Source organism: Parus major, chromosome Z, assembly GCF_001522545.3.
Source record: "Parus major isolate Abel chromosome Z, Parus_major1.1, whole genome shotgun sequence".
Classification (NCBI taxonomy): Eukaryota; Metazoa; Chordata; class Aves; order Passeriformes; family Paridae; genus Parus; species Parus major.
The window spans coordinates 32,946,616-32,952,247 of record NC_031799.1 but is presented as its reverse complement, the minus strand read 5'-3'; the positions used below and the strand labels follow the sequence as shown (position 1 = coordinate 32,952,247).

General features: G+C 35.6%; 1 long non-coding RNA gene across 1 annotated transcript; it reads left to right on the top strand.

The window, feature by feature from the left end:
• The first annotated feature begins 350 nt into the window (after positions 1-350).
• LOC117243704 lies at positions 351-1,753 on the top strand. The gene is made up of 3 exons (XR_004495524.1): positions 351-494; positions 806-851; positions 1,442-1,753. It is a non-coding gene; the product is annotated as an uncharacterized LOC117243704 (long non-coding RNA).
• Positions 1,754-5,632: the final 3,879 nt, after the last annotated feature.

Here is a 5,632-nt window from a genome sequence, read left to right as displayed (position 1 = left end):
CTGCAAAGCTCTCTGCCCACTGCAGTGCTGACAGACAGAGTCAGCAGAGCTCTCTCACCACAGTTGTTGCTTGCACAGCAGTGGGCTTCTGCTGCTCACCCTTGAAGAAGCAGCACCCCTCAGGGTAGGCACAAGGCTGAGTATCCAAGGCACAGCTCAGTGTGAAAAAACACAGCTGTTGGTGACGAAATACCATTCTGAAGAGGGCATCTGGAATAACAAACAGCTGCTTTAAGCTCCAAGCTTCTGAAAGGGTCAGAGAAGAACTAGATCTTTGGATAGTAATTGTAAACTGCAGTTTACACCCCACCACTCCAGAGCAGACTTGCTGAGGCTGGGACAGCTGCTAGCAGTTAAGCAGGAGCTCTCTGGCATAAAATTGAAAAGCAGTGTGGCTGCAGCTTGTTGAAAAAGAGATCAGACAAGCATGAGAGCAGACAGGTAGATGAAATGAAAAAATACTGTCTTGGGTGACTCTCTTCAGTGATAGGAGGGTAAGAAAATTATTGTAATGTACTAGCCTGATGAGGCAAATGAGAAACCATATTCTTGTTTAGAGATATCAAAACTATTTTATTCTTCCAGTCAATTTAGTAATACTATCTCTGTGTTGCTTTTTCAACAGTAATACGTTTCTCAAAGCTATTAATACTGTAAACTAGTTAGTAAATTTGCATGTACCAAGACATACTCATTAAAACAAGGGGAAGTGATTTATTAGTCAAATTAGTAGCACTAAAGGACTTGAACACATAGCAGGCCTGGAATTTTCTATACCTAATATTTTCTGTACCTAATCTTTCAGGAAAGTGACAAGACCTAACTGAAGAGATAAATGTATGGAAAATTCTGTAAGTGTAACAGAACATGCAAAGAAAAGGGAAAAAAAAAAAGAAAAAAGGGGAGGGGAAAGGAAACAGAAAGGAAAACAAGAAAAAAGAATTTGCCTACCATGGAATTTATATCTATGCAGCTAGTAATAAAATCAGTATTGCCAAAATTTGAACTAAGTTTGAACTTTCAAAGGAAATTAAATTTTTTAGTCACCAGTTATATTTAGAAAGAAAACAACAACAATGACAACAAAAGAGACATGGTGTGTATCTCTCTGTAAGGCTGAATTGAAGAATAATGTGATTCTATATATGTTTCAAAATAAAATTAATATTTTTTAAAAAGGCAATGATGTTGAACATGGAACCAGAGAATTCAAATAAAAATATGGAAAGGGAAACTATAGTCCAAATTACAGAGTATTTAATAAATAGAATTTTGAAGGTATCTATTATTTATTTACAAAACATGCTTTTTGAGGTTTATACTATGCAACTAGAAAATAGTATAAGTAGTACCTGTATTGAGAAACAAAAAAAAAAAAAAAGAGGAAAATGCAGATCCAGCCTGAAGTTATATGATGATTAAGGTCACATTTGCACAACAGCAGATCATCTGGCAGAGGAAAGCTGAAGTGGACCAGAGAGAATGCATGATTCCCATTTCTGCTGAATTACCCAGTATATGTGACACAGAAGACAACTGAAGACAGCTCTGAGAGACCAGTTCAGTGCTTTGCTTTATGTGGATAAGGTTTTGGATGGGATTTACTGCAACATGACCAATGCCTAAAAAAACCCCCATTAATATCACAATTTTGAACAAGAGAATAATTAAAAACTTGGTTGCAAACTGGTAAAAATGGAGGACAATTGTACACCATGCAAATGAAATGAAAACCTCGTGTTTTTATTTAACAGTGGTTTTAAAAATTGTCGTTTTTTTTTTTAAACTAACACAATTTTCAGGTTTGTCAGATGAATAAAATCTCATAGTGTTCTCTGAGTGGACTTTTAATAAGCTTTTAAGCACTGTCCTTTTCATATACTGCCATATGCAAAATTAGGTGACATAGCAGGGTATTGAACTGAAGATTATCCATAGTCACATGTAACAGGTTTTGCAGCAATAAAAATATAAATGACAATCTGATGATGAGTGGCTGCTTGAGAGAGTTTCTGCTGAAAATCATGGTGAATCTACTAAGTTTTTTAAAATATTGTCCCTTATACAGTTTAATGTGTTTACTGATGGTATAGTAAAATTTTATACACTCTAAACACTTTGTCCTTTGCAGCTCCCAGCTGAGCTTTTTGTCCTTATCCCTTCTTAATACCCACAGGAAGTAAACTTTCATCCCTAAGGAACAGTAAAATATTTGATAGAGAGAGGGCATCTTACTGTAAAGTGCATGCCTTTAAGCACAATTTCTCAGTGCAGTGGTTTCTGAATTTTCTCACTTGCTTTGTTGTCCAAGGAAGTTTCACTTTGCCCCTCTATCGCTACCCACAATGCATCATTAAGAGATCTGGTTGATGGCAATTTATGTACACCTGATTCCTCATTAAGTCTGATCTCAGTGAGGTCAAGGCTAATCTGTTCTAACATCCAGACCTTCTGCTTTTGTTTAATATAGCCCACTGAGATTAAAATAGGATTAGAGCTCATCTGATCGGGAGAATAACCTCTGCAGATGAACTCTTCTACTGTTCTTTTGAAAAAATCACAACAGTGTCTTGCAATGGCCATAGCTTCTATATATCAATAGACATAAGACATTTGGTTGTTTTGTCATTTGTGCCTGGCATAGTTTTGAAACCAAATTTATTATTTCCTGGAGTCAGATCTAGTTGTTACTGTACACATGGAATTCATGATTAAAGATTTCAGAACGGGTCATTTTCTCATTCATCTCAATGCATTTTCAGCTCACTACAGCAATAGAATTAAAACAAATTTAAATGAATTAAAGGAAATTGTCAAGGGATACATTTAATAAGGTTAAATTTTCACATATTTTATTTCCAAGTTTGCATTTTAAATGCTTTTTCCTTCTTTAAACACATGCAAGTGCTAACTGTACAGAACTGTGTTTTCATTTCATATTGGTTCAACATCTACATTATATATAATCACAGAAAAAAGCAGGTCTATCTTATCCAAAAGATATGCCTCAGACTTCATTTGTGACAAAGTCGAGCACAAGGATTGCCAAAAAATTTAAACTAATAATACATTTTTGTGGGCTCCCCCCTCAGTACGTTCAGTAAAACCATTCTTTCACAGTTTTTTCAATCTTGACATGGAAAATTTTATATTAAAGAATATGATTTTGATGTGAGAATAAAAGTAAAGCAAAAGTAAAAAGAGCAAAATTATTTGGTCAAGGTGTTTTCATTATTCAGATTCTAAGAAATGCAAAATAATATAACTGTCAATGATTAGGATTATATAAAATATCACAGGTAGCATGCAGTGAAAAGATCAGCAGGGAGAGAGTTCTGAAAATGTTATTTTTGCACAGACAGGCTGCTTGGCTGCTGTCCCAGATTTCAGCCTGCTCTAGGTGGAGGTCATGCTGTGGCTAAAGTAATTAGCAAGGTCAGTCTGACCAGCTCAGTATAAACCTGGAATAACTCTACTGAAGTGCAAAACAAGAACAACTGAGGAGAAAACATAGTATTTTTATCCTGGGTGCAGAACTACTATCCATACTAGCAATGACACCCGTAGATTTCAGGATTTTTTGCCTTTGGGATGATCCTTGGCCATTTTACTTCACTGGTGCAGGGTATTATCCTATAGGTGATGTTATTTCTTAATAGCAGTCTGAGAACCATTCTGCCACCAAGGTTTGACCCTTACCTTCTCTATCAGTTAAGTTTTGGTCTTGCTTGGGTATCCAAGTGAAGGAAAACCCTCTTAAAAGATGGAAGTGAATAATAAGGAGTTCAGTTCTTAAGGAAGTATCACTGGGAGCAAGAGAAGATACCTTTCATGATCTGTGCTAATTACATTTTCTTAACAGTATGGAATGAGCTCCCATGTTCTTTTTACTTCAAGAGACAGAGCAGCAATTTAAAGCATCATGTATCTCACTAAATGAGAATGTATGATGTTATCAGTGTCATTCCACAAAGGTTCACATTTTTAATCTGATCAGAAAATTCATACTTTATAATGTAAGAGTATGCAACTGTGTGAAAACATGAAGATAAAAAAACCAGCATTATTGCATACGTGTAAAATAGATCTTAGACTGCTACATGATGGTTTAACAAAGTCTTTCTTACCAGACACTCTACAATGCATCCTCCTGCTGTCTGTGGTTCTCATGTAGGTGTCAAGTTTGATTTCTCCATAATGAAACCCGAAGACCACATAAGCATCAAAGATACGTGTGTGTGTAGGGGAAATAATATTTTTGAGAGCCAAAGCAATAATCACCTTTATAATCAGGAGCTGAAAATGCATTCTGTGTTGTACATTGCATCTGAAATTATTACTTAAGCAACCTTTCTCAGTTGCTTCCTGTATGCTAGAAAAAGCAATGCACTCTCATTCGCTATGTATAGAAATCATAAACTTTCTGCTCTTCTAACTCAGTAAATAGTCTTTTCTTTTTTTTTTAATTCTCACAGAATGACAATTTTATTTTGTGAAAACAAGAATTGCCATGCAGATGATATTGCACAATTACAACTAAAATGGAAAGTCTCATTCATAACTCTATTTTTAATTTAAAAAGTTCATATTTTTCCTGTGTATCAGAGGTTCTGGACGAGCCATCCCCAAAAATGCTTACATTGCATATCAGGAAAAATTTGGTCCCTTTACAAAACTTTTATATTTTTGACAGGGAATTTTGTTATTCTAACACCTCAGAAACAACTTTGTGGGAAAATAGGTCACAGACCACTACATGATTGTTTGCCAAAGTTTTTCTTGCCAGACACTATACAACTGACCATGTCTGACAGTGGGATATTGTGTATAATTGTCACCAGTTTAAGTAATTGCTGGGAAGACAGATTTCCTAATTAACAGGCCCTGTTGAAACTGGTTCAAAAAGCTGGTGGAAAGTCATATAGGAATAATAAATCAGCCAACCCAAATGGCATTTGACATGAGAGTTTGAAGGTAGAACTGTTAAAGAAAACATGACTAAATCAGAGCGTGCCACTACAGAGGTTCTTGGTAACATAAATTTGAAAATGGAAATATGTGGTTAAACTGAGGTCTGGAACCTTACCATTAGAAGAATTATGATGAAATGGGCAAAGCTGCATCCAAGAAAAAACAATTTGAAATTATGGGATATGCCACATATTTATAAACTTATGATGGAAACTAATGATTGGAAATCATAGGGGTGTCATACAGATTTACTGAAAGAATAGCTGATACCTTTTATCTTTAGAAAAAGGGGAAGAGACAAGCTATAGCACATGGGAGAGTCCAAATTTGGCAACATGCACATCAACATAACTCAGGATATCAACTGCTATAGGAAAAGACTAAATTACTACATCCTGAAATTCCCAGCAACTGGATGAGATACCCAGAGACTACATGTAAAGAATTAAAAAACCCAATTGTATTTGACAGTGTGTATAATAAAGTGTTAAAGTTAATAATATCTTTAGGAAAAACAGGTATGCTATTGGAGCTGAAGCTTTAGGAAAATCTGGGGATCTCACGGAGGTCTGCTGTAATGGTTGAACTATTGTGAAGAAAAGCATGCGTCCTTCCAAAGCTTTGGGACCTGCAGCAATCTGTGGTTGCTGGTGTTTGCAAA